This window comes from Poecilia reticulata, unplaced genomic scaffold, assembly GCF_000633615.1.
Source record: "Poecilia reticulata strain Guanapo unplaced genomic scaffold, Guppy_female_1.0+MT scaffold_262, whole genome shotgun sequence".
NCBI classification, from domain to species: Eukaryota; Metazoa; Chordata; class Actinopteri; order Cyprinodontiformes; family Poeciliidae; genus Poecilia; species Poecilia reticulata.
Window position 1 is genome coordinate 151,616 of NW_007615044.1, and position 4,788 is coordinate 156,403.

General features: G+C 41.9%; 1 long non-coding RNA gene across 1 annotated transcript; it reads left to right on the forward strand.

The window, feature by feature from the left end:
• Positions 1–278: 278 nt before the first annotated feature.
• Positions 279–2,567, forward strand: LOC103460602 (uncharacterized). Its single transcript, XR_532955.2, has 2 exons — positions 279–1,266; positions 1,403–2,567. It is a non-coding gene; the product is annotated as an uncharacterized LOC103460602 (long non-coding RNA).
• Positions 2,568–4,788: the final 2,221 nt, after the last annotated feature.

The following is a 4,788-nucleotide window of genomic DNA, read 5'->3' on the forward strand; positions in this document are numbered from 1 at the left end:
TTTTTTTTTTTTTTTGCTACATTAATCTGGGAGAGAGATTTCCAAAAAGCCTTGCAGGTGTAGCTGCTGCAAAAAGTTATTTTATAAGGTATTGAGTGCAGTGAATATAAATACATGCCACAATTTTCAGTATGTAAAAAACAATTTGAGAGCCACGTACAAATTTAATTCCACTAGCCATTATGTACTGTTTTGTGGTCTATAATTAAATTCTAAAAAAAAAATACATTGAACTTGTATTTATAGCATTACAAGCAAACAAACAAACTGTGACAAAGTTCAAAGGTTTCTAAATACTTTTCCACGGCATAGTMTGTTTTCATAGGCTCCTATATTCTTTTTTGCATAGATAAACTCTAAACCTTTACTTGTTTTYCTGGTCCATAATTATTTCCATAAATCACTGTGAGACATAAAAAGAAATGCTTTGCATCCATCTTGAAGCCCATAATGCCTCCAGATAAAGACAGAAATCCAGATGTGTACCCCGCATTTACTCTTTCCGTGCATTTCAGCCACGGAAAAGGAAGCTGTCTAGGCTGATGTTGTTTTCACAGAAAAGCGACTCGGGCATACTGAGAGATTAACTACAACCAGGTTGCCTTTCATTCAGAAAGAGCTGACTGAAAGAGCTGGCGTTTACTGTGTGTGTGGGTGGGAAATTACAGGGGGCTGCCTGTTTTTAATCACGACCATGACCGTGCATTGAATTTTGCCCGATTTKATGCTATTTATCTTTTTTTGTTGTTTACATGCATGTAATGAAGTGTAGATGGTTGCTGAAGTTGGAATTTCTCAATTTTTCCACTTCCCCCCTTGGAGATTAAATGTGGTGCATATGTGTAGTACTAGTTCTTCTAAGTGGAAATGAGAATTTCCCTCTCTACTTCCAGTCTTTTTCAGCAGGAGGCATTTTAATTCCCAATGGGAGGGTTGTATTCTCTGAAGAAGAAAAAAAAACAGGAAAAGACTGTTATAGAGGTGCAATGATGGGAAATTGAGGAAAGGAGGTAGATGTAAAGTCTTCTCCCCTCCCCCTTCCTATGCTTCCCCATTGTCCTCCCTTCTTCAGGGTTTGATGTCACTCAAAATAAGCCAATCGTACCTCGTGGACTTCCTATTCGAGTCTTTGCTCCTCCTATTCCCTCAGTCGTTTAAATATATTCTGTGGCACTACTATGTGCAGAGTGTACAATGTGCTGTCGAAGAACCAGCAGCCTGTGTAGAGCGTTACCGCCAGAGAGGAAAGAAGAGAGGGGGGAACGCGTGAGTGGATTTCAGTGCTCAATAGAAGCCTTTATTTGACATGCTCCAGCGATTGCAGCTCAAGTAATTTCCTCCGTCTCGCACAGACCTTCTCTTTGCTGATTTTCTGTTTTTCCTTTATCTCCTGTTTCTCCAGGCTGGTGCCTAGGATCAGCGTTTCTGATTCAGTTGGGATTGGCTTGCTCCCACAGTTAAGATGGGTTGCACAACGGAACAATTTGCTTGCCAACCACAACCCCAGATAAACTCTGGTCAGGAGAGTTTGTCTCTGGAGGCTGGTGGTGCTAAAGTCCCCGAAGTTCTCTCCTCCCTGGAGCGTCTGTCTCAAGCTACTGGAGGCATGGAGAAGTCGTGGTACCGCTGCATATTTCCCTTCGGCATCATCTCGTTGGTCATAGGGATTGCAGGAACAGGGGTGACCTACACCTACAACGACTTGCCACAAACAAAAGTTGTATCAGTGGTGCTACTTGTCATGGGAGTTGTGCTACTRCTGATGGCGAGTGCTTGCTGGGTTCTTCACAAAAAGAAGAGAAGGAAAAAGAAAGAGGGAGAGTCTCTGACATCTGAGCAGTGTCCCCTATGAAGCACATAAAGGAAAGCAATTAGAAGAACGTAAAAACAGAGACTGGCCAAGAGTTTGTCTGTGCTCAAGGAATAGCTGAAAAACCCGTCACATTACTTTCAACCAATGCCAAATCYCCTCTTTTATTTATCACGGAGTTGAGAGACAGCTCCGGTAAAGAAATTAGAATCAAAGGACAGGCGTTGTTGTCTAGAGAAGGTTTTGGGATCACAATTCCTGAAACTCTCTTTGGTCATCAGGCAGCAGGTACCTCTTGCCAAAACAACTATGGCGGAGACACACAAAAACACACGGTTTGTGTGTTTACAAGCACGGAGAGACCCTTTGAGCTTTAATGTGTTGACACCCAACACACTTTGCAGGACTGCTGCTGCCGTCAAGGAGAACGTCAGTCGCAGCATTCCTCTCATCGGGACAGGTGACTCTCCAAGAGGTTAGAAGTGGGCCAAAGACTGCAACCTGATACCCAGCTGAAAGAGCAGCATGCCCGTGTCACCCGCCAACGTCATTCGCTCRTCCTGTGACACTGCAGCAATGTGCGAGGGGCTTTTTATACGCAACAGGAGAGTGGAACTTGAGTYCGCCAGTATCTTTGCTGGCATGTGTGCCGATGGTGACCCGYGGAGGGCAGAGGACTGGTAAACTGGTCTCAGATCAATATTTGKTTGAGGGATTTCTTTAGAAAGTCCTGAGGAAATTWAAATTTTGCACACATGCCCATCTCCGAGTCCATGCTTTCAGCGGCCTTTTGTAGCTTTTTGTGGGGGCTGACATTGACTTTCTGACTGACTGATTGCCTTTCTGTCAAGTGCGGGTATTTACGCCCAGCTTTGTGTCTGTGTGAGGGATACTTATTGAAGGACACTGCCTGGGGGAAGCATGCCGCTGCAGGGGCACTTTGACTCATCCTGCTCCTCCATCACCCCTCCCTGCCTTGAGGATGCACTAATGGAAAAAATCTCTGTCACATTCCCCCATTTCTATCTGTACTTCAAAAAAAAAAAAAAAAAATCCTATTTCTTCTTTCACCCAGCAAATGTCTCTCCCATAGTTGAAGGGCAGTAAGTTCGTCAGAGTAGAGTACAAAGCTGCTCACTATTGAGCACTGAGTAATGTTTTGGTTCTGATAATCTCTCGGGTTTGCCTTTCYCACACGTTTTCCCTCAGAGAYGGACTGCTTGTGAATAGGGGCATTCAGTGAATGCGTGTGATGCACAAGGCTATTTTATTGGTGTCTTAAACACTCCTTGTCGTGACTGAATGTTATGTGAGCMAAAACAAAACATGATATCAGAGAAGGAATGTGTGTAATGTACACATAGATTGAGTAAAGGGAATATTCTCTGCTTGTCTCCACGTGAGTGACTCAACTAGCTCTGCAGGATCTCTAAGAACTTTTATTGATCAAAACCGCATTGATCCTGGCTTGGAGTTCAGTGACGCTTGCTGGGGAGAGCGTGGCTATACATGCAGGTTGAGCAGTTAGCTTACAAAGCCACAGACCATCTCAAGCTTCAGCTTACTAATTGTAAAATGGCATTTGCCTTCCTGTCTGCTTTCGGGAACTGCCTGTTGTAATGGTTTGGAGCTCAGTGCTTTGCTTTTTGTGCTGATGTTAGCCACACTCTTGGTTGTTTAAACAGCAGCAACTGAGGGTTGAACAATAGTGGTAATGAGCAGCAGGATCTTGGAAGTCACTGCTTTCGAAATTTATGTGGGAACAGAGAGGAATGCCTGCGGCTAGATTAGGATCAGTCATCCTGAAAGAATGTAATTATTTAACAAGGAGATATGTTGCACCACTGGAGGTTACAGTGATGATTTCTGCTGTAGCAGCTCATCTCTGAATCTACTCTCGCTACCGCGAGATGAGATCTAACAATTTCCAAAAATATTCTTACAGTAACCATTAATTTCCTTCACTTCATATGTCAGTTTGTTTTTGTTTGTGCTCAGAGCAGTGGTGTCCTTTAAACTCGGAGACAAAGCAGAAGCTCTGCAATGACATTACATTGGACAACCTAACAAGCTGTCTGCCTCTGCATTTTGTGTGTGAGCTGCTTTTACATCTGCTCACTTTATGGAGGCCCTTAGAAAAACATCATTTTGCGATCCTTTGTTGTCTTTTATACATAACTACTCAGTGTTTAAATTAAAGTAAATACTAAACATATGATCTGGAAGCCTCCTGCCTTATGTTGATTTTTTTTAAAGCTGTTGACTTAGAGGAGCGGAAAGAAAGGGTGAAATCTTTGATGGGTAATTGTCTTGGGGGATGTAGTGCTTGCAAAAAATAGAAACAAATGAGGTACACAGTCTTATATTTCTGCCTTGGCTCGWATATCATTGCAGTTTTTACATGTACAGCCCACACTGACTATATTTTGTTCGGATAGATATACCTAAATTTGAATTTTTAAGCTGTATTGTGCCAGTATAAGTTGGTGGGCGTTGACCAGATTTTTTGTTGTTGTCTGAGACATGAAGTGATTTCTCCTCTGCCTTCTGAATTTTTAAAGGGAAAGTCTACCTCTTTCTGCTGCAGGGACTAATGTCCCTCTCCTAGTAGACAGCTAAGCTGTCAGTCTGTTTGCTGTTGTTTACTTCACTAAATATGTTGCTTACTGTGCCCTCCAATTTTTGGTGCTGTATATAGAATTTTTTTATTTTAAATTTGTATTATGTATTTCTATCTTTATGTTATTGTTCTCTTTCTGTTTCTATTGCATTAAATAAATGTTTATGCTTTGTGTCTTGAAGAAAACATGTTTTGTATTTCTTGATTGATAAAGTTGTTTSTTTGTGAACAAACTGAGTGGGGCTAAAAACATTGTGGAAATATTACAAATTACAGTTGTTTCCTAAAGTATAAAAACGTTTTTGCAGAACCCACCTCCACTTCACATATAGCTGTAATATCTGTGTTAAACAGACCT